This window comes from Terrapene carolina, unplaced genomic scaffold (genome assembly GCF_002925995.2).
Source record: "Terrapene carolina triunguis isolate 2854851 unplaced genomic scaffold, T_m_triunguis-2.0 Scaffold189, whole genome shotgun sequence".
In the NCBI taxonomy this organism is placed as follows: Eukaryota; Metazoa; Chordata; order Testudines; family Emydidae; genus Terrapene; species Terrapene triunguis.
Window position 1 is genome coordinate 10,948,421 of NW_020664540.1, and position 24,734 is coordinate 10,973,154.

The window sequence follows — 24,734 nt, forward strand, 5'->3', positions numbered from 1 at the left end:
GAAGCAGATAGGTGTGCAACTGAAGGGACACATGCAGCGAATATGGGCTCAGGCTCCCACATATTCTGGGCCATGCTGCAAATCTGTGTGATGCAGGATTTTCATTGATTGATAGGAGCCAGCTCCCCATGCTGGTAAGGTGAGCTCTGTCAGCTGCTGTGACATCACGGATCACAAGATGCTGCTGACACGACTACATAACAATGGATAGGATGGAGCAAGAGTGTTGGGAAGTCCTCTATGGAGCATGGATTGGTTCTGTCACCAAATCATTCTGTCTAACATATATGTGAAGCTGCTGCCTCAGCTGATGAGACAGTGGGGTCTGAGGTAGCACCTATATGGATGACCTCTAGAGCCATGTTGTTACGTCTTTAGAGAGAGATCGAACTTTTGATTATGGAGATTCTGTTTTATGCCGTCTTAGTACCTGGCTGATCTTGCAGAGTGGGCTGTCGGTGTGAAGGGAACACCACCAACTGGGCAGATGGCACACGTCTGTTGGTGAGATGATGGTTTAAACTCAGATAAATTGCAGGAATCGTTACTTATTGGACCGAAGAATCAGCTGGAGGGGCTCTGTCACTTAATTGGTGGCAGCGTTGTGTGTGTTAATGGAATGGGCCTCCAGCAGAATAACGCTGCTTATAACAACTTGGATAGTTGCTGATCATGAGCTGAATGTAGAAACCCGTCTCTTGGGGGCAGCACGTGGTTTTTAGTGTTCTGTCCCTCTTCACTTCTCTACATTGGTGGCACCAGGAATGTTGAATGGGGAAACAGGTTAGGGAAAAAAAGTCATACCTATTAAAGAGATGTACTCAGCACGATTTTAAGCACCTGATATTTATAATAATATTACAAATAATGTTTTGAGTTCTTCATTTGTAGGTCACAGAGCACTTTACAAACATTAAATAACCCTCACAATGCCCCGCTGAAATACGTAACTGTTGTGTATTTTACAAATAGATGAACAGAGGCACCGAGAGATTAAACGACCTGCCCATATTCACATAGCTAATCAGTGGCAGATCTGGGAATTTAGAACCCAGCAGTCCTGTCCTGCTGCTCCGGTCGAATCAACAGACAAAATTCTCCGTCTTCTCCCGTTGTATTCTGCCCTTCCATTTCAAAGGCCTGTTCATACGCTGGGTTCTCAGTGATTTAAACACTGTGGTTACATCATATTCTTTCCACTGAGTAGCTCTCTATTGTGTAGTACAGTGCACTAGAGGAAGGATGACCTTGTGGATAAAGCACGGGACTGGGACTAAGGAGATGTAGCTTCAATTCCCTGCTCTGCCATAGGATTTCTGTGTGACTTTGGGCAATCACTTAATCTCTCTGTGACTCAGTTTCCCATGGGGACGATAATGCTGGTTTTCACCCATCTTTTACCTGTTTAGACAATAAGCTGTTTGGGGTAATGTATGTACACTGGTTAGCAAAATAAGGCTCCAATTTCAGTTAGGCGCCACTGTGATACAATTAATAATAAAAATAAGTAGAACAGAAATGATTTAAACACTTTTTCCACCCAAGTGCCTTTCTTAACAATAAAGCTTAGTCATTAAAAACATAGTCTTGTGCTTTTAGAATGAGAGAGAGCGAACATCACACTGTATAAATTGGCACAAGCACGAGTCCGAATGTACAGAAAACATTTTCCTTTTTAGCTAAACTTTTCAAGCACTCTCTGCTCTAATTAGTCTTTTCTTTTTCCAAAGATCAGTCAGCCTGTTCCTCTTCTAGATTCTTTAGGCCGGGATTAGTATCCAAATGCCTCACTTATTCTGATTTTACCTGCAGGTGCAGGTCAAAGGACCAGCATTTATCCTTCAATAGGGTTTGCAAGACTTCTTGTTTAATCTTTGCTCCAAGACAATAGAGTTGTTTTACACAAATTCCTACCTCTCTGTTCCTATAGCAGTGCCTGCCAGCTGTGCTCCAGAGGGGAAAGACCGAGCTATTCTCCTGAACTTTGAAAGCTCAGGGAGAGAATAGGGAAGTGCTGCCTCTTGAAAACTGTGTGGCTGGATCTTATAAATAACTAGAGTCTTTGCTGCGTTTGGCTGTATTGAGCCTCTCTTCAAACAACCAGAAAAATCATCTTTCGTATGAATCTTTCCATCTTTTGTTGCTGGATTCACGGGCTACGGTAGGTTCTTCCAGAGAAAATGTTATCTGAGTAAATATTTAGACAGAATAAGCCTTAATCACAATAGTTATGGTTCATTAAAGAGGGTTTTCCATTCACTGCATTCTGAAAGTAATGTGGAAGGTACCAGAAACAGGCAAATTCTGCAAGTTTCCTATTCGTGGAATCTTTCCTCCTCTACTGGGGAAACAAAGGGCTAATTATTTGTGAGAAGCATTGCTAGGCCTCCTTCTCCAGCCCAGGCCTCGGGAGGAAAGGGCTAGTGTGTAATATGGGTATTGGCCAGTGCTTAATTTGTAATGAGAAAGGTGCCAGGGCTCAAGCAATTTTTTTACATTCCTAGAATCATAGAACTGGAAGGGACCTCGAGAGGTCATCTAGTCCAGTCCCCTGCACTCATGGCAGGACTAAGTATTATCTAGAGTCTAGACCATCCCTGACAGGTGTTTGTCTAACCTGCTCTTAAAAATCTCCAATGCTGGAGATTCTACAACCTCCCTAGCAGGGGTGAAATGGAGATATCCTATCTCCTAGAACTGGAAGGGACCTTGAGAGGTCATCAAGTCCAGCCCCCTGCCTTCACTAGCAGGACCAAGTACTGATTTTTGCCCCAGATCCCTAAGTGGCCTCCTCAAGGATTGAACTCACAACCCTGGGTTTAGCAGGCCAATGCTCAAACCACTGAGCTATCCCCCCTCCCCCCTTTACTGGTACAGGGGCTTGGCTATGGGGGCCTGGAAGGGGTGGGGTTGGGGGGGTGTCAGCCTTCCCCAGCCAGCCCATCTGCGCTGCCTGGCCCGTGCTGCCCGGGGCTCCGGCGGCGATTTAAAAGGGCCCAGGGGTCTGGCTGCTGTAGCAGTGGCCAGGAGCCCCGGGCCCTTTTAAATCACCGGCCCTGGGGCAGCGCTTTAACTTCGGCTGCATATGGGCCGGCACTGGCTTTTTACCGGTACACCGTACCGGCCCGTTCCGGCCTACTTTGACCCCTGCTCCCTAGGCAATTTATTCCAGTGCTTAACCACCCTGACAGTTAGGAATTTTTTCCTAATGTCCAATCTAAACTTCCCTTGCTGCAATTTAAGCCCATTGCTTCTTGTTCTATCGTCAGAGGTTAAGAAAAACAATTTTTCTCCCTCCTCCTTGTAACAACCTTTTACCTACTTGAAACCTGTTATCATGTCCCCTCTCACTCTTCTCTTTTCCAGACTAAACAAACCCAGTTTTTTCAATCTTCCCTCATAGGTCAGATTTTCTAGACCTTGAATCATTTTTGTTGCTCTTCTCTAGACTCTCTCTAATTTGTCCACATCGTTCCTGAAATGTGGCGCCCAGAACTGGGGACAATACTCCAGTTGAGGCCTAATCAGCACAGAGTAGAGCAGAGTAAATGCAGCAAGCCCAGAGGTGCCGGGGTGGTGAAGTGCCAGGCCCAGAGGTGCCGGGGCTCAGCCCTGGCACAAATTAAGTGCTGCTATTGGTGCCAACCTGCCTGGCATATCTGCTGGTGTGGCTCAAATCCTTGTCTCGCTGGTGTATAGCCCCAGACTGGCGTGGGGAAACTATCATCATCTAGGGTCACTCACCTAGAAATATCACCTAGAAATGATATTTTGCCAGTCACCATTTTCTGATCACCAATGTCACACTGGCAAGTCTGACTTTCAGGAGTGAATGCATCTGAGATGAAAGTGGCAAATCAATTTGGAAATAGACTGAGTTGGCAAAAGACTCCGGCTGCCCTACTCTCTCTAACGCCTTTTAGTCCAATACCTCTCTGTTCTCTCTCCCAGAAATCTAGAGCGCATTTAAAATCGATCTTTAGTATGAATTCAAGAGGGTACGGTAGGGCAGGGTAAGACATTGAGAGCAGTGTCTCCTAGAGAATCAAGTGACATGGACAATCGACATGCCAAGGGGATGGATCTTCATTGCACAGTGCGTAGAAACGCCATGTCTTGGCTTTGGTGTTGCTTTTGTGGGGCTAGATTGTGAGTTTCCCTCAGCCCTGAGCGAGGGGAGGGGCATAGCTGCCTTGCCCCAGTACGGAACGGAGACGCTGAGGTACAGTTACATGCCTTATCTTATGTGCTCCCATGGACCCCATGACCACCATACCCCACAATCTGTAATATATACATTTGTCCTCCCAACATCACGGTGGGATAGGGAAATCCTATCGTTCCCATTTTACAAGAGGAGAACTGGATCACAGAGGGCATGTCTACACTGCACTGTACACCTGGGTTTGCGGGAGATGGGCTAGTGGACTCCGTTTTTCCAAGCCGACGTTTTAGGATATGTCTACACTGCAATCAGAAACCTGCAGTTGGTCCTGGCCAGCTGACTCCGGCTCACGGTGCTATTTAGTTGCAGTGTAGACATTTGGGTTTGGGTTGGAGCCTGGGCTCTAGGAACCTGTGAGGTGGGAAGGTCCCAGAGCTTGGGCTGCAGCCTGAGCCCAAACGTCTATACTCCGGTTAAACAGCCCCTTAGTCCGAGCCCTGAGAGCCTGAGCCAGATGGCATCGGGGATGTCTAATTGCAGTGTAGACATACCCACAGTGTCTGCACTTCATTGTAGACCTGAGTCTCTCAGCCATGCTAACGCGTCCACACTGCACCGCACAGGCCTTCTGACTTGGCTCTGTGGCTCAAGCTGCATCCACACTGCCCAATGATAGGGCTTTGCCCTGAGTCACAGAGGGACTCAGGTTCTGATCCAACCCCCAGGCAAGGTCCTAGGACACCCTCCCCCACCGGAGTCAGACTGATTTGTGTGGATGGAAGTGGGGGTTGGGTTCAAATCTAAGCCAGAACCTGGGTTTAATGTGCACTGTAGGCATATCCAGAGAGATGAAGGGACTTGCCCAAGTTTCACAGGAAGGCTGTGGCAGAGCAGGGAGTTGAGCCCTAGTCTCCTTCATCCCAGGCTAACACCTTAACCATTGGACCTCCCTTCCTTTCTGGTTCCGTATGTTGTGCAGTGGGGAAATAACCTGCAACCGGCCCATACCAATAACATCATGGGTGTGTCTACACTCAAGCCGGAAGATGTAATTCCCAATAGAAGTGTAGCCACAGCAGCATGAATGGTGGGAGGGGCCGGCCACCCTGAGTATGAGCCCATCCAAGATCCTACATATACTCAGGGCAGATAGCCCCTCCCACTGCTTGTGCTGGTGCAGCTGCACTTCTATATTTAGCATGGGTTTGCCTCCTTGAGCTGGAAATTACCCCTCCAGCTCAAAGTGTAGACGTACCTTATTTCTCCCTCTGAGCAGGCTCTGTCAAGCCTCCACCCATTCTCCGCTAGTCCCCGCCCACCTGCGCAGAGACCAGAACAGACCAGTGATGCAAACAATAAATAAGAACAAGGAGCTACCTATAGAGAAATAGAGCCTTGAAAAGGAGGGTATGGGGGGGGGGGGAGGATAAGAACATACCTCTGACTCTCCTGCATGGAACAGCTCACTGTCTTGCCCATCATCCTAACGAAAAATTGATTGTTTTCATATTCTTCTTCTGCAAAAGCCAGAGCTGAGCACAGCAGAATATTCAATAATGTGCCGAAAAATATGAAACTTCTGTATTAAAGCCAAATTAAGATGGTGTTTTATGATGTGAACAAAAATACTCAACTTGAGCGTATTTTTTTTAAAATATCACACAGAAGAGAGAAATGAAATCTGTATTTAAATAGCTGTGGAACACTGTGCATTTAAAGTGCTCAGCAAGTTATTCCCTAAAGCACTCCATATGATATGTAAATCTTTTGATCTTTCACAAAATGCATGAGTTCTGCAAAGAATAATGAGTGCAAGCTTGGGGAAGTACAATATTGACTGTCAATGTAGTGCACTTAGCCACAATTATTATTTGCATGGCTATTGCAACAGAACTGGAGGGCACAGTCCTGTGAATATTTTTAATGCGTTCTAATAGCTCCTAAAAGAGATTTTATTTGATAATAGATGCATTCTTTCTTTTGGGTCTACAAGCATTTATTCAATTTGTTCTTTACATTTTTACTCTCTTATAGTACGCATCGGGGAAAGGCGGGGGGGGGGGGGGGGGGGGGGGAAAGAGGGAGGAACAGTGTAGGAGTCCTGAGAAAAAACAATTAAAATGCTGCCCCGTTATGAATTGTAATATGATGGGCAAAATTACAGTAATATTTATTTTTTAAACCAATGGGCCTTGCAGAAAGACAATTCCAGATCTCGTGAGCAATCCATTTTAGATAGCCTCAAGTGACCATTTAAACATAAAGGGCCAAATCCTTAGCTGGTGTAAATCAGCATAGCTCCTTTGACTCCAGCTGGAGATCTGCCCCCCCCCCCATTTTAAAATCTACAACTACTCCAGTTTCTAGCAGACAACTGGCCTTGTCATTCACGGCACTTAGCGCTGATTGATATCCTGGCGATATCTTTTGGTTACAGCACCTGGCCCATTGGGTCCCAGACCCTGGATTGGGGCCTGGGACCCAAAGAGCTACAGTAATATACATGATAGTGTTAGCAAAGAGGCTAAAAGGCTGAATAGATGTGGAGACGGAACTCCCCTCTCACACCGAAAGGGGAAACCGCAGCTGAGGTTCTAAACAAGGCAGGCACAGGGAGCACTGTGAACTCGGGGGAGAGGAATGAGCTGTTAACGTATCATTAACAATGGTTACGAACTCGCTTCGTGGAGGCATCCTTTTCAAGGCTCTATTTCTCCACAGGTAGCTCGTTGTTCTTATTTATTGTTTGTATTGTGCTAGCGCATAGGGACCTCAGGAAAGGATCAGAGCCCCACAGTGCTAGGCCCTGTTAACAGGGAGCCAGTCTTTGCCCCAGACAGCTCACAATCTAGGTTTATGGACAGGTCTACACGGCCAAGTTCTGCCTGCCCATGTCGGCTCGGGGTGTGGAAAAAACCACGTCCCTAATCTTAACTGCCATAGCTATGCCAGCAAATCCTGTACCCTGTGTAGATGGAAAGGTTGCTGAGGTTCACCCATCCCTTTGAACACTATCCCATGCTGCTCATCCAGGTGGGCACTAATGACACTGCCGGGTCTGACCCTGAGCAAATCAGCAGTGACTAACGGGCTCTGGGAACGAGAGTGAAGGGGTCAGGGGCCCTGGGTGTGTTCTCGTCCATCCTCCCAGTTGAGGCTAAGGGCTCAGGCAAGGAGAAGAGCATCCTGGAGATGAAGGCGTGGCTGCACAGATGATGTCAACAAGGGAAGACGCAACAAAGCTTTTGTAAAGGGACCTCATGCCCCACCAATCTATTAAAGATCTTTGAGGGTGTCAGTAAGCGTGTGGGCAAGGGTGATATACTGTACTTGGACTTTCAGAAAGACTTTGATGAAGTCCCTCACCAAAGCCTCTTAAGCAAAGTAAGCAGTTATGGGATAAGAAGGGAGCTCCTTTTGTGGATACAAAATTTCTCGATAGTTGAGTCAAAAGCTGCCTGAGAAGAGGTACAAAAGGGATCTCACAAAATTGGATGATTGGGCAACAAAATGGCAGATGAAATTCAGTGTTGGCAAGTGCAAAGTAATTCACATTGGAAAACAATCCCAACTATCCATACAAAATGATGGGGTCTAAATTAGTTGTTACCACCCAAGAAAAAGATCTTGGAGTCATTGTGGATAGTTCTCTGAAAACATCTGTTCAGTGTGCAGTAGCAGTCACAAAAGATAACAGAATGTTAGGAACCATTAGGAAAGAGAGAGATAATAAGACTGAAAATATTATAATGCCACTTTATAAATCCATGATCCATCCACACCTTGAATACAGCATGCAGTTCTGGTTGCTTCATCTCAAAAATGATATATTAGAATTGGAAAAAGTACAGAGAAGGGCAACAAAATGATTAGGGGTATGAAACAGATTCCATTTTGGGAATGATTAAAAAAACTGTACTGTTCATCTTAGAAAAGAGTAAAGGGGGATATGATTGAGGTCTATAAATCTATCACTGGTGTGGAGAAAGTGAATAAGGAAGTGTTATCTACCCCTTCACATAACACAAGAACCAGGGGTTATCCAATGAAATTAATAGAGAGCAGGTTTAAAACTACCATAAGGAAGTACTTCTATACACAATGTTTGGAATGCATTACCAGCGGATATTGTGAAAGCCAAAAGTATAACTGGATTCAAAAAAGAATTAGTTCATGGAGGATAGGTCCATCACTGGCTATTAGCCAAGATGGTCAGTGCTGCAACCTCAGGCTCTGGGTGATCCTAAACCTCTGACCACCAGAAGGCAGGACTGGATGACAAGCGATGGATCACTTGATGATTGCCTGTTCTATTCATTCCCTCTGGGGCACCTGGAATTGGCCACTGTCGGAAGACAGGATACTGGGCTAGGTGGACCTTTGGTCTGACCCAGTATGACTGTTCTTATGTTCTTATGTCAACGCAAGGGCTTTGTCTGCATTGACCATAGGACGCTGTTCTAGGAAGGTCTGCTGAGAAGAGATGGGTACACATGACCAAGAATGGGAAGGCCATCTTTACACACCAACTTGCTAACCTAGTGAGGAGGGCTTTAAACTAGGTTCTGAGGGGACAGGTGACAAAAACCACGGGTAAGTATTTAAAAAAGGTGACCTAACAGAGAGTTAGACGTTGGGGAGGACATGGGCAATTAAAATAGGGTCATAGGAGCAGCAAGAGGGAAATCAGTGGGAGAATCTGTTTGACATCTTAGATGTCTCTACACAAATGCAAGGAGTAGGTGGAATAAAGAGGAAGAACTGGAATTATTAGTACATATGATAAAGTTGACTTAATTGGCAACATAGAGACTTGATGGGATAAGTCTCATGGCTGGAATTGGTAGAGAAGGGTATAGCTTGTTCTGGAAGGACAGGAAAGATAAAAAGGGACAAGGGGTTGCATTATACATCAAGAATATATACACTTGTTCTGAGGTTTAGAAGGAGGTGGAAGTCAGACTGGCTGTGTGTGTCTGAATAAAGATCAAAGGGGGAAAATAGTGGTGGACATCACAGTAGGGGGGTCTACTATAGACCACCAAACCAAGAAGAGGAGGTGGATGAGTCATTTCTAGAACAAATAACAGAAATATCCAAAACACAAGACCTGATAGTAATGGGGGACTTTGAATACCTGGAAATGAGTCAGAAAAGTGATATGGAAAAACACAACATTTCTAATACGTTCTTCGAATATACTGGGGCCAACTTTTTATTCCAGAAAGTGGAGGAAGTAACCAGGGTGACAGCATTTTAGACTTGACTCCTATCAACAAGGAGGAGTGGGTAGTGAATCTGAAAGTGGAAGTCAATTGGGGTGAAACTGATCATGAAATGATAGGGTTTATGGTTCTAAAGAAAGGAAGGAGTGAAAGCAGCAGACTAAGGACAATTGACTTAAAAGAAGCCGATTTTAACAAACTCAGAGAAGTGGTAGGTAAGGTCGCATGGGAAGAAAATCTAAGGGAAAAGGGAGCTCAGGAGAGCTGGCAGTTTCTCAAGGAGACAATATTAAAGGCACAACTGCAGACTATCTCGATGTAAAGGAAAGACGGGAAGAATAGGAAAAGGCCAATATGGCTCCATGAGGAGCTCTATAATGATCTGAAAATCAAAAAGTAATTTGACAAAAAGTGGAAACATGAACCGATTGCTATGGAGGAGTACAAAAGAACAGCACAAGCATGTAGGAACAAAATCAGAAAGGCATAAGATGTGTTACACCTAGCAAGAGATATAAAAGGCAATACAAACAGGTTCTTTAAATACAATAAGAGCCTGAAAAAAAACAAAACAAGGAAAGCCTAGATCTTCTACTTAGTGAGAACTAATAATTGATGACATCAAGAAAGCAGAGGTGTTTAAATGCCTATTTTGTCTCAGTCTTAACTCAAAATGTTACTAGTGACCTCAACTCAGCACAATTAATATTAACCACAAGGTGGAAGAAGCACAAGCCAAAATAGGGGAAGAACAGGTTAAAGAATATTTAGATAAGTTAGATGTGTTCAAGTCAGCAGAGCCTGATGAAATTCATCTAGGGTACTTAAAGAACTAGCTGAAGCAATCTCGGAATGGTTGGCAATTATTTTTGAGAACTCCTGAAGGACAAGTGAGGTCCCAGAAGACTGGAGAAGGGCAAACCATAGTACTCATCTTTAGAAAGGGAACAAAGAGGACCCATGGAATTATAGACCAGTCAGCCTAACTTTGATATGTGGAAAGATACTGGAACAAATTATTAAACAATCAATTTGTAAAAATCTGGCGGATAATAGGGTTATAAGGAAGAACCAGCATGGATTTGTCAAGAACAAATCATGCCAAACCAACCTAATTTCCTTCTTTGTCAGGGTTACCTGCCCAGTGGATGGAGGGTAGCAGTAGATGTGATATATCTTGATTTTAGTAAGGCTTTTGACACAGTCCCACATGATAGTCTCATAAACAGAAAAGGGAAATGTGGTCTAGAGGAAATTACTATACCATGTATGCACAACTGGTTGAAAGACTGCACTCAAAGAGTAGTTATCAATGGTTCGTTGTCAAACTGGGAGGGTGTATCTAGTGGGGTCCTGCAGGGGTCAGTTCTGGGTCCAGAGCTATTCAATATTTTCATTAATGGGTTAGAAAATGGAATGGAGAGGATGCTTATAACATTTGCAGATGACCCCAAGCTGGGAGGGGTTGCAAGCACTTTGGAGGCCAGGATTAGAATTGAAAATGACCTTGAGAAACTGGAGAATTGGTCTGAGTTCAGCAAGATGAAATTCAATAAAGACAAGTGCAAAGTACTACTCTTAGGAAGTCAAAAATCAAATGCAGAACTACAAAATGGGGAATAACTGGCTACGTGGTAGTACTGCTGAAAAGGATCTGGGGGCTATAGTGGATCACAAATTAAATATGAGTCAACAATTTGTTGCAGCTGCAAACAAGGCTGATATTTGAGGGTGTATTAACAGAAGTGTTGTATGTAAGACACGGGAGGTAATTGTCCTATTCTACTTGGCACTGGTGAGGCCTCAGCTGGAGTGCTGTGTCCAATTAAGTGTGCCACACATTAGGGAAGATGTGGACAAATTGGAGAGAGTCCAGAGCAACTAAAATGAGAAAAGGTTGAGAGAACCTGACCTATGATGAAAGGTTAAAAAAGGGGCATGTTTAGTCTTGAAAAAAGATCACTGCAGGGGATCTGATAAATCTTCAAATATGTTAAGGGTTGTTATAAAGAAGATGGTGATTAATTGTTCTCTATGTCCACTGAAGGTAGGACAGGAAGTAATGGGCTTACTCTATAGAAAGGTAGATTTAGGTTAGATATTAGGAAAAGCTTTCTAACTATAAGGGTTAAGCTCTGCAATCGGGCTCCCAGGAAGATTGTGGAATCCCCATCAATGAAGGTTTTTGAAAACAGATTGGCCGAACGCCTGTCTGGGATGCTCTAGGTTGCCCTGGGGTCCTGCCTCGACACAGGGAGATGGACTTGATGACCTCACAAGGTCCCTTCCATCCCTATATTTCTATGTTTCTATGCAGCTCATACCAACAAGAGTCCTTTTGCCAGTATAGATTATGTCATTAGGGAGGTGGATTAACAATACCGGCAACATAGCTCCTGTTGCCAGTATAAGCTCCATCTCCACTAGGGCCTTTGCTGATAGATAGCTATATCCATGTAGCTTTACCAATAAACCCCTTGTAGACTAGCCCTTAGATAAGGCACAATACATGGATGCAAGAAGTAAGGTTGTGAGGAGTGAATGGATAAAATAACTGCAAAATGTGCTAATTTTACTTCGGTGGCTCAAGCAGTTGGTCTAGGATCTCCCTGAAATTTTTCCCAAATGAAAAGAGGAGGCAGGAAATAAGGAAGGGGTGTTTCTCTGCAATGCAGATTGTGCTGCATAGCTCATTTACTGGAAGAAAAGGAGACACACTCTAAAGCTGAAGTTTTGCCGTTGACTTCAATGGGAGTAGCATCAGACCTGTAATGTGGTCCTGCTTTGATGATAAAGTTGCTTTGCCATCCACGTCACCGATTTAATACAGTTATTTTATAGCAAATGAAATAGCAAATGCCCATTTAAATGCATTCAAAACCAGCACTTGATACACAGCGACCAACTGTGGCAGGTGAGAGCTCTCTACTGTTGGGAGGCCGTGTGGCCGCACTGGACTGTGATTCAAGAGACCTGGGTTCCATTTCCGGTTGGGTGACCTTAGGCAAGTTTCTTCACCTCTCTATGCCTCAGTTTCCCCATCTGTAAAACAGGGATAATGACACTGCCCTCCTTTGTAAAGCACTTTGAGATCTACTGGCTAGAAGCACTAGGTAATATTGTTGAATGCAAGGACAGGACCTATTTGAAGACTATGAAACAGCTAGAGTAGAAAATGACTGGCGCAGTTTCAGAAAGGAAGGTGGAAGATGTAGGAGACTTATCGTGGGCAGTTACCAATGGGTGATACCGTAAGCCTGACCGGGTCCATTGATTGAAATCAACGTTACACCCATGTAAAACTGGAATAATGCCGTGGAAAATCAGGCCCACGATCTGCATCGAACTTCAAGAGTCCAAGATGGAGAGATTAACTGACTCTTTCTAGGAGTGTTTCAGCATAAAGCCGTTTTTTGTCCAAAATGTGTTTTGATGAAAAATGTTCAACCTGCTCTAACTTCATCTCTGTCTGGGAGGGAGCCAACCCTGGACACCCGGTTAAATAAGTGAGAGCTGGTCATCTGAATCCTCTAGCCATCTTGGAAAATCTCAGCTTTAATCTCTTCTGGGGATTGGGATTCCCAGTTCCCGTCAATATTAATGGGAAACTGAGCACTCACATTCCCGAAGATGTCCACATTTTGCATCTTGCCCTGTGCCAAGCATTTTATTGGTCCTTAATGATTAAATAACAATGATGATGATGGTTAATTGGATCTCTGCTTGTAAGTGATCGCATTTTGTTATGTGGCAGCTTTCAGTTGTATTGATTTCTCATTTTCTTCACTGTACTCTGTTACTGTACTCTTCTCTGTGTGTTTTGCAGTTCCTTAGAGTCCTCAACTCCTCTCTGAGGCCTCAATCCTGCAATGCTTCTGCAAATGTCTAACTGGTGAGTGGTCCCATTGGCTTTAACTTAAGCATGTTTTACTGTGTTCTTGGTCAGAGCCTAAGTGTCAACTTCAATGGCTATTGTTTTGAGCCGTCTTAACAGAGGGACAATCTTACCCGCCTGTGATCCCTGACTTTCAGAGCAGTTTCAAACAGGGATTCTTTTATCATGACACTTACGAGAAGTAGGCAGCACACGTTCATAAATTTAAAGGTACAGTAAGCGTGTTTACCCCCATAGTAATTTTCCTTAAAATATTTCCATATGCTATGCTCTGGGAATGCATTATAGTGATTTCAAGAGGAGAAAGGAAGATTATTCATTTCACATCCTCATGCAATTCTTTTGTAGGTGGCTTTCAACAAAGGGTGATATTGGATTACATCCATTTTGGTTCTTAATAAACTAGTAAATCTCCCATTGTTCTGTGTTGTCCAATTATAAAAGCAATGAATATGAGACTAAGCACTTCAAGATAACCATAGCTTTAGAGATAGACAAAAAGCTTTATAGATTAGGATCAAAATAAAACTGCCATTTTTGTAGCATTTTGATGAATAATATTTTGTGAATTAAAGCGTTCTCTCTTAGGAATGTCAGTAAATTACTCTTTAAATGTGAGCCATTGCAAATGTGAAGAGCTTCTTAATACCTAATGTATAGAAAAGCAAAGGATGTAAATCCAACCTGGAAGTTATTTCCCGACTGTCTGAACAGGTAATTGGCAGGGGCATTGAAAATAATTTCCTGAGTTGTATTTACCCAAAAGATAGTGTCTTTTTCAGTTATCTTTTTGAACTTGTCACTTCCTTGCCATTTAGGATGATTGCCTCGTCAAATTCCCCACTTGATCCCGCTTTATGTTAAGGGTGAATTTATAAATAGCTTATAAAGGGTTAATAAACGATTAATAGTTGTTATAAGCATGTTAAAGATATGAGTAGTGTCCTTTAGATGGTTACAAGCACATCAGTAGCAAGTGTTATACCTGGGTTACAAGCAACCTATTGACCTGTTGGACTCTATAACAATCAAGTAGTCATTTATTAAAACATTGATTCATCATTTATTAACACGTTATAAACTATTTATAAATGAAATCTTAATATAAAATGGCCATCTACTGACTTTTAGTTCTAGTTTTAACATAAGATGGAAGACTCAACTCCTTTATTTAAGGTTCCAGTCCTGCAAGCAGCTGGGGGATCTGGGACTCTGTGTGGGCATGAGGGTTTGTCTGCTTGGAACTTTTTGCAGGATTGGGTCCTTATTTATTAATCTCTGTTGTAGCTGGTTAGGAAATGGTAAATCTTTAAAAAAGTATATGGGGTATTTCTCTACTGGCAAGAATACTGAGTTTCTTTTTCCTGGGTCATTCAAAGCAGCCTCCTTTAAATCAGGATGAAAATGCTGGACCAGATCCTCAGCTGCTGTAAATCAGCACAGCTCTGACTCCAGGAGAGCTATGCCGGTTTCCAGCCAGCTGAGGATACGGCCAGCTGTCTCCAAACAATGTCATGCCACTGCCTTCTGCGGAGAGGCGTGGAAGAGAAGAGCTCTTTAAGGAAAAAAGAGAGAGCGGGACCCATTAGAGCAGGATATGAACTCTGAGCACGGATATAAAGAAAAGTGGAATAGTAACTCAGACCATGGGCTTGTCAACCTTGACAGTGCCCCTTGAGTTTGGGATTTATGCACTTCACTGTGTCTGCAGGGGGAGTACCCAAGACTGAAGGTCAAAATTCAACACACATCTCACCACTACCACCACCCTTTCCTATCCAAAACTCAACACTCCCTCACTGTCACCCTTCCCATCTGTGGGCGAGTGGCTGCCTCACAGCACCCCCTGCTGGCTCCAGGGCATCCCTGCACCACAGTTTCCCTTCTTGGATCCTCAACTCCACACAGGGTTTTTTTCAGTCCAATCACAACAGCCCTCCTCAGGGTCTGATTGATTAACTTAAAATTCCAGGCTAGACACACACATCTTCCCTCCAGCCTTCAAACTCCCCTGGTCCGGTCAGAGTCCTTCCTGCCTTAGCAGGCTACTTCCAGCCCTTCCTAGCTGGAGCAATTTCCCTGGTCCCAGGATATCCCCGGCAGTCTCTCACTCACTGCAGTCTTCTAAGCTTCCCTCCTTACTGCAGCAACCTGCTATTCTTTATTGCAAACTACCTCATTCCCCTCAGGTGGGGCTCATGCAGTAAGCCAGGTTGGCTTGGCCCCTGGCTCTCCAAAACTCAACACATGCCACCACCATTCCTTTCCCACCATACTTGCTCAAGGAGACGACAAATACGTCAGGGGAGTGGGGAAAAAAGGCTCCTCCTCAACCCAGCCTGTATAAAAACTGTCTGGAAGCTTTAATCACTAGAAAGTTTCCCATAAAAGGGTGCTAATGCCAAAAGGGTCCTAAGTTCCCTGTAAGCCGGGCAGCCATGCAGCAGCCTATTAAGCGCCGTACAGGCACTCAGGGAACCCAGCCCTGGAGGACCTGCCACGGCTGGAAGACAGGCGGCCCTAGCCTGGACCCCAACCTGCCGTGGCTGGGGGACAGGCACCCCTCCCCATGCTCGGCCTGGACCTATCGCGGCTGGGGGAGAGGCGCCTATCCCCCGGATTTGCTGTGGCCGGGGGACAGGTGTCCGGCCCCGCTGCGCCTGGGTGAGAGGCGCCTATCCTGTGGCCCCAACCCCGGAGCTGCCACAGCGGGGAGGTGCCTGTCCCTACCCACGCCAGCCCAGGTGCTGCTGTGGGGAGTTCTCTCTCTCCGCCATAGCCCCAGGGCAGCCTGCATCCCAAACCCCTCATCCCCGGCCCCACCCCAGAGCCCGCACCCCCAGCTGGAGCCCTCTTACCCCTGCACCCCAGCCCACTGCCCCAGCCCTGAGCCCCTGCCCACACTCCGAACCCCTTGGCCCCACCCCCACCACATAAATTTTGTTATGTGCACCAATATGGAGGGGATGTGTGATACATCCCCTCCATGTTGGTGCCCATAACAAATTCATTCCACATGTGTGGGAAAAATTAGAGGGACCACAGAAAGAGCTTACAGTCTAAATAGACAAGAATAAGCAAGAGTGGGAGAAAGAATTCTCCCCATTTTATCGCTGGGGAAGTGAGACACAGAGAAGTTAAGTGAATTGCCCGAGGTCACAAAGGAAGCCTGGGGCAGAGCAGAAAACGAATGTTGATCTCCAGAGCCCTGGTCCAGTCCCTTAATCCCAAAACCATCCTTCCATGCCGTTTTGAATTGGAATAGCCCAATAGCTACAATGGACGAGTCTAGGAACCAATTTCAGGAGTTACACAATTGGAGACATCCTCATTGTGCTGAATTACAGAGAGTAACATTCTTATCTCAGCAGATCACTGACTGAGCAACAACCTTGTTCCCACTGAAGTCAATGACAAAAATCCTAGAGACTTCCAGGGGAGCAGAATCACGCCCTTAGGGAGTTAAGGGAAGATGAAAAAGTGATTGTGTGAAACCAGCTAGTTCACTAGCCTTTCACCTTTGAAGAACTGGGTTCCAATTATAGTTAGTCCCAAAGGAGAGTAACTTTGGTGATAGGCTAGCCTCCGTTTGTCTATGTAGTACAATTTGATGTGACTGGCAGGATCACGCAATACCAGAACAAAAGGGGTGGTGTAGGTTAGGAACAAGGGGCACTGGCAGAGTTGCTTGTCCCCATGCTATTGATCCCTCTCTTTTATGAGCATTAAATTGACCCCTGAGTTTTCTGTAGGCAAAGCAAAGGCCATGAGAGTGCATGGAACCTTCAGGGCCAATAGGTTTGAATTGGTTGCAACACCACAGCAATTCTCGCATTGAGTTGCCTGCCTGATTTGCTGTCCGCGCCACAAACCACCAGAGTCACAGGCAAAAAACAGAGGGTTAGAGTGTGACTAACCCTAATGCAGCCACACAGGAGAGTCTGTAAAAGTTAGACTCCTTCCACCCTGCTGTACAGCAGTGTCAGGGCTACCTGGACATTGGGTTCAGGGTTTGGGTGGGGCACAGGGGCTCCTCCCAGGCAGCATGTGGGTGAAGAGCCAATGGAGCCGGGGCTGTTTTCTCTCCCTTTCACCATCCAGGATCGCTATAAGCTGCCCCCTTTTCAGGGCAGTTGCAGTTTACTTCCCTCACAGCGGAAGAGGAGAATGGGGCTTCTCCTGGAGCTGTGCCGCTTCCTCAGGGCTGCGCCTAGGGGCCCAGCCTAGTCCCTAGTTTGAAGAAACTCACTGTAACTAGTGTTATGATTTGCTCTGTTACTGCAGTAACCTCCTATGATAATGATATTCACCCCCGTGCCTCCCATTTACACACCACAGGAATAAGTGACTCTGAATAGGGGAGAGTGAGACTGAAATCAAAGGGCTCTTATCATGTACACGTATCATCTGAAAATTGGTATAGAGAAAGCCGCATAAATTACTGCAACCTCGGGGCAGTGGTAACTTTCATCCTGACGTGTTCTGCTCTTTGTAAAAACTGCATAATTACCAGAGCAAATGCCACATCACATGGTGAGATACAGAACGGGTTCTTGGAAGTAAAAAAATAAAATAAAATAAACAAATTAGTCACATATAGTTTTCTAACCTGAAAGTGCTTAAAGGGGGAAAACTGTACATTTCTAAAGCTGACATAAGAATGGCCCTACTGGGTCAGACCAATGGTCCATCTAGCTCAGTATCCTGTCTTCCAACAGTGGCCAATGCCAGGTGCCCCTTTTTTCTACATTTTTAATTACAGTTATTAAACAGAAACTAGCTTTTGTAGCAACCACTAAACAGGTATAGATAGTTTAAAAAAAAAGTACACCCACAAATACACCCACTGGAAAATCAAAACAATGAAAATGCAAAGTCAACCGTAGGTGTAGTTGGCTGTGTATTATGAAACACCTTTCAGACTTGGCATCTGGGAAAATTCCCGGGGGAAAAGCCATTATTAAAGACAACAGGTTGTTCCAGTGGAGTTGATCAAAATGTATGTTTGCAATTCGGGTGCAGTCCTGTGATGTGACTGACAAGCCAGAGCTGGAGAAGTTGTTATCCTGCACCTGCCTCTCAACTGGGGTTGCCGTCATAGAAAAGAGCCATGTTCTGGGAGGATGTTGGGGGAGGGAGTGGCGTGATATAGGCAGAGCCCATGGGCATGTAGAGGAGAGGGACCACAAAGAAGCATCATCCCTTTGACTTATACTTCCCCCTTGTGTTATGCCCTGTAACTCTCCTGCCTGCCACTACCCCAGCCCTATAGCACATGTTAGTTGTCTCTATATGAATCACTCAGGCTCCCTCCATCTCTACCACACTGTCCTGGGGGGCTGTTGGGTTTTTTAAAAAATGATTATTATTCATTTAGGATGTAGCCCTAACGCAAGTAGACCAGCAGCACCTTACAGAGCATGTGCGGCCCACTCAGTGCTCTTGGAAACCCTGATTGATTGGCCAGACCCTAGGGTGGGCCCTGAAACCATCCTCACCCCACCCCTGATCCCAGAGTAGTCAGGGTACTTGGGGTTACTCAGCATGCAAACATTCTCGTCTGAGCCCCCCTCTGCGGCTGTTTGCCTATCAACACCCATCTGCACAAAGCGACTGAATGGTAAAAGGTAGAGAGGGAGGGGAAAAACAAATTCAAGTGAGACGTGTGTTGAGAGGAGTTGCTGGGAGAGTTCTTCTGTCAGGCTTGTATCAAACATTCAGGAGCCCTGGTTAATTTTTACGTTGGTGTCCTCAATAAAGAGGTGTCATCCATTCCATTTGTTTGTTTTTGTTTAAAAATGATGAAGTCGAGAGACTGTGAACACGCTGCGTCAGATCTTCCTTTCACAGAGATACAGATCGCTTTTTAAAAAAGCTAACACCACACAGTGATTGCAATATGGCTTTCCTGATCACAGGACATAGTTCTTGGCTCTGCAAACGATGGACCCAGTTCCGATTCCCACACCAGTGGTGCACCATTGACTTCAGTATAGTTCCTCTTGATTCTCACAGGTGAGAGGAGAGCTAGAAGATGGATTCATTTTTAGGTGTGTTCCTCAGACCCACCGCCTCTGTCAGCCTCTCTGGAGACATCTGAAATTCTGTTGGCCTTTGTCTGAACATTCCAGACTCATGTGCGATTCTTCAATCAACAGGTATCTTCCTTGCAATGTATGAAGGACACCAGAGAGTATCAAATCTGGGGGCAAAATTTTCAAGCTTGTGGGCCAACATTTTCAAAAGCAACTCATGATTTTTGGGTGCTCCAATATTTGAGGTCCCGACCTGAGTCACTTTAAAGGGGCCTGATTTTCAGGGGGTGGGGGCTCAGCACTTTCTGCAAGTCAGGTTCCTTTAAAGTATCTCTCCAGATGGGAGATCATTAGCCACTTGTGGAAAGCTGGGCACTAACTCCCTATTTAAACACTGGAATAAGGTATTTCTTCTTCTTCCTCCTCCTCCTCCTCCCATATATATGGGATCATCTCATTAACTCCTTCTCCATTCCAGGCTGTCTTGAAGCAGTGCCTCAGAAACTCTGCAGCCAATCAAATCCTGTGGTATGATATCCATCCATCTAGTTTTGGGTCTTCCAACTCTTCCCTTAACCTCCACTTCTAAGTTTAACATGCTGTTCCCTATATATTCTTCCAGTCTTCTTTTCACATGCTCAACCAACTAAGCCTGGTTTAGGCTTAGAATTAAAAATTAGAAACCTGAGGCTTTTCTATAATTGGTACTACCTTCGTGCGTCCTCTGATTCATTTGTTCTGAGCATGGTCCATTCTTGTAACTCCAAGCATCCTTCTTAACGTTTTATTTCCTCTCTATTCAAGCTCTGCTCCTGTCTCTTCCTCAGTGCTCAGCATTCAGAGCCATACAAAAGTGCAGGCTGAATGGATAGGCATTCTCCAATCGCAGATCACTCTGCGCGCGCCTCTCCATTTGGTTCATGCCTTTCCTGTCCTACTTATAAATTGGTCGTTGAGTTCACCATTATATTCTACTATCGAACCTAGGTACTTGAACTTCTGTACCTTTTGTCCCCGTCCCCACCACCCCCTGTCTTGTTGTCTTCAGGCAAGGTGTCATCGAATCTACAGACCCTATACTCTGGTTTATTTCTGGTGATTTTCCTGCCATTTCTTTCAAGTGCGCAACTCTTACTCTCTAAATCTTCTTCCACTGCTTCTTTGGTTGCCCCCACAAGTGCTATAGCATCCGCAAAAAGCATGCACCAGCATGCTACTCTCTGGATGTCTTCTGGAAGTTCATTGAGCACCAACGTGAGCAAAAAGGGGCTTACTGGTGAGCCTTGATGTACTCCAGACTCTTACTAGAAACTGTTCAGTGTCTCCATGTGGCCTTCTAACTGTGATAACAGCATCCTGATACGTATCAAGGATGAATCTGATACAGGGTCACCAGAATGGGAGGAGGGAAGGGGGCCATGCCTGCCCACTTTTCAGGGGCTGTGCTTCACAGTGGCACCAGCATCTTCCAGTGGGGTGAGGGGTTGAGATGGACTCGATGACCTCTCGAGGTCCCTTCCAGTCCTAGAATCTATGAATCTATGAATAGCCTCCCCTTCACTATGGTCCCACCCCTGCTCCTCCTCTTCCTCCCCACAAGGCCCCACCCCCTGGCCAAGTGAGAAGCCAGAGCCAGGCCATGGTAAGAGCTGCCCAGCACGCCAGGGATGCTGTGGAGAGCCCTGGATCCTCCACCTGCCCTGGGCAGTGCGCCCCAGAGGGTAGGGACACGAGCCGGGGGCTGCTCTCAGGCACCCCGCCCAGAGCAGGTGGAGAATCCAAAGCTCCCCATAGTGGCCCAAGTCCTTGGCCTGCTCTTACCTTTGAAAAATCAGCTCCACTTACTTATGGAGGTCTGATCATACAGATTTAGAAAATAGGTACCTATGTTTGAAAATATTGGTCTGTGTTCTATACCAAGTGTGCAAGGAAATGATTATAAATCCAATCAAATGAAAACCTGAATCTGGTTTATATAAGAGTTTAACAGAAAAATATAATGTTTCAATGGAAGGTGCCATGTAGGTATATGAATGAAAATCAGTTGATTGTTACCGTGTGTCTATCAAAATGAAAATAAGGTCATTCACAAATCTTAACATTTTCTATAGGAGAGGAATATTTTTTTTAATTAGGATTAAAAATATTATCTACTAAAAATGTGCCCATGCATATAGTTCGGGAACAGCCTATGGCTACACCTATAATTTTACAATAAAAGCCTATTCAAGAAGGAAGTCATTTGGGGTAATAATTAATTTAGATAAGGCTCATTTTATTGGATGGAACTGGGGAGGGATTCCGTGGATAAAAAGTTGATTAAGCAAAGTTATAAAACAAAAATAAAAAGAGCTCTACGTGTGCTCTGTATGGAGTATTGACATTTTTAATATTTGTTCTGACCGTTTCCATACGTGTGCTGGCGAGAGAATTATTTTATGTGCCTTATCATAGGAACCAAATAGTTTTGGAGCAAGAGCTTATCTTTTCTTTTATGAATAGCAAGTAATATTCCACACCTTGAGTTGCTGTGTATATGTAATATTATTATCATCTATGTATCTCTGGACATCATCCAACACCTGATCCAATGGAAAAACTCCCATTGACTTTTGATCAAGCTCCATTCATCTATCCATCTCAGTGTTTTGTATTAATGCCCATCACCCTGGTATCTGAGCGTCTTCCCTGTAAGATTAGCAAAGGGAAGTCCCTGGTGGGCGTGGTTCAGTCTCAGCTCTTCTCCCTCTTCTCTGGTGATGGGAGGCTCTGCTGGGCAGGGCCGGCTCCAGGGTTTTGGCCGCCCCAAGCAGCCAAAAAAAAGCCGCGATCGCGCTCTGCGGCGGCAATTCGGCGGGAGGTCCTTCGCTCCGAGCGGGAGTGAGGGACCGTCCGCCGAATTGCCGCCGAATAGCTGGACATGCCGTCCCCCCTCCGGAGTGGCCGCTCCAAGCACCTGCTTGCCAGGCTGGTGCCTGGAGCCGGCCCTGCTGCTGGGTGTACTTATTGTTCTAAGTGTCATACTGGCTTTGGTGGAGGAGCGTTATCAAAGAAGGAAGGTCTTGCAGTATGACCTAACAGTGTCCAGATTCCGGATGTGCCTGATCTCCTCTGGAAATTCCTTCAATGGCTGGATTCCCTAGACCAAGAATGCCTTATATCCTACTCTCACGCACTTCGCTCTGGGCTTTGTGATCTGTACTCCACAGCTGTCTTGGTAGTTCATAACTGGGGATGCAATCTCTGTGGTTGGGCTCTGATCCATTAATGGCTTTAAAAAGCAACAGAGGGTCCTGTGGCACTTTTAAGACTAACAGAAGTATTGGGAGCATAAGCTTTCGTGGGTAAGAACCTCACTTCTTCAGATGCAAGAAGTGAGGTTCTTACCCGCGAAAGCTTATGCTCCCAATATTTCTGTTAGTCTTAAAAGTGCCACAGGACCCTCTGTTGCTTTTTACAGATTCAGACTAACACGGCTACCCCTCTGATTAATGGCTTTGTAGATCAGGACCAAGGTCTTGAACTGGCAGTGGAACCAGATGGAGATGGCAGCCAGTGATATACCCATGATGACTTCATGCATCGTGGTGGCAGGTCGCTGCATTCTGTACCAGCTAGAGCCTTTGCATTGTTTTCAAGTTCAGATACAGTGAGTTTCACTAATTCGGTCTGGAAGTGACAAATGCTTGGATCACTGTGGCCAGGTCCTGGTCTGAGAGGAAGGGGAGAATTTTCTTTCTGAGCTATAGGTATAAAGTGATATTTTTGTCACTGTTGCTATCTGGTCCTCTAGGTTCATTGATCATTTCATTCTATTTCACAAACCAGGGGCTCCACTCTCCCCAAGGCAGCAATTACTTGCAGGAACAGAAGAAATTCATGGCGTTTCCTATGGATTTTGCCATTGGAGATAGGGTTGGGGGTCATGATTTGACACTATAGGTGGTTCCACTCATGGCTGCAGCGCCCCTTGGTGCCAGAGCATGGCATTGCAGGGCTTCTTCCACTCTAGCACCCATCCACCCCCGCCCGCCTTTCGTCAGTCAATCTGGGTTTTTCAACTGATCCTCTTCTGGGGGACTCAGCCCTCTGGCCGGGTCACAGTTCTGTCCCCTTCTGGGGTAACAGAAGTTCAATATAAACAACAACAACAACAATCCGACTAACCAAGCTTCTGCCCCTCTTGGGCCTGACAGGATTCCCACTGCCTCTCCCCCCATCCCCCTCCGCAGGACACGGGCAGTTTCTCCTAGGGCCTATAAGAAACAGGGAAGGTGCCTATCTCATGGCTTCCCGCAGGAGCCTAACCTGTGTATTTGCACAGCACCTACCACAATGGGGCCTTCATCCTGATTGGGGACTTTGTGCAACTGTGACACAAATAATCACAACCTAATCATTTAATAATAATTGAAGGATTTAGGTAATGTATCCCATTCTGGTTAAAATTAGTTCCCATGTATTATTTTGTTGTTGTTGTTGCTATTATTAACCATTTATTTTATTACTTATTTGTTTACCATAGAACCCATGATATCCTAGGCTTTCTCCTGTCTTTCAAGAAGGGATGGTCCTGGTCCCAAAGAGATCACAGTCTTAGAACAGATAAACAAGGAGACAGAGGTTAAGGGAAGGAGAACAAACAAATAAGAACATTTTAATACAACTCAGCTAGCTTCACTCTAAGCAGAATTAGGTCTTTAAGAAGGTTTCAGAGAGGCAGTGTGGTCCAGCGGATAGGCCTCTGTGCTGAGACTCAGGAGACTTGTTACTGCTCTGCCAAAACTTGTTGTGTGACCTTGGTCAACTCACTTTGCCCTCCCACCCTTGTAGGCCTTGTCTATTTAGACTGTAAGCTCCTTTGTCCAGGGACCGTTTCTCATGGTGCGTATGTACAGCACCTAGCACAATGGGCCCTTATCTCACCTGGGGCCTGTAGGCTGTACTGTAATGCAAATAAACCATAAAGAAACCACAGCAGTAGTAAATGTGGGCAGGAGCCTTGCTGAGAAGCTCAGGGAAGCCATACCCCGTGTAGATAATTAACAATAATCATAAAAAAAATCAGAGCGCGCAAAGTGCTGCTATAAGAAAATCTTTAGAAGGAGTATTATCCAATTAGCACTGATAGCTCTGCTAATATGGCAGAAATTAAATCGTTGTTTGTGAAATAAATAGGAGACGACCTAAATATTCTCTGGGCTTCCGTCTGAATAATGCTCTAATATCTGGTGGTATCATTATAATGAAGCTGTAAGTAGTCTCTCTTCGGTTCTTTACAGAAATAGCATTCTATTTAATCAGTCGCCATGCATTCAAGGTGACTAAATATTAAATATGATTGGCGGTTTACAGCTTGGACTAAAATGATTAAGTAACACGAGAAAGAAAGTGACAGGTGACTTCTGTCCCCT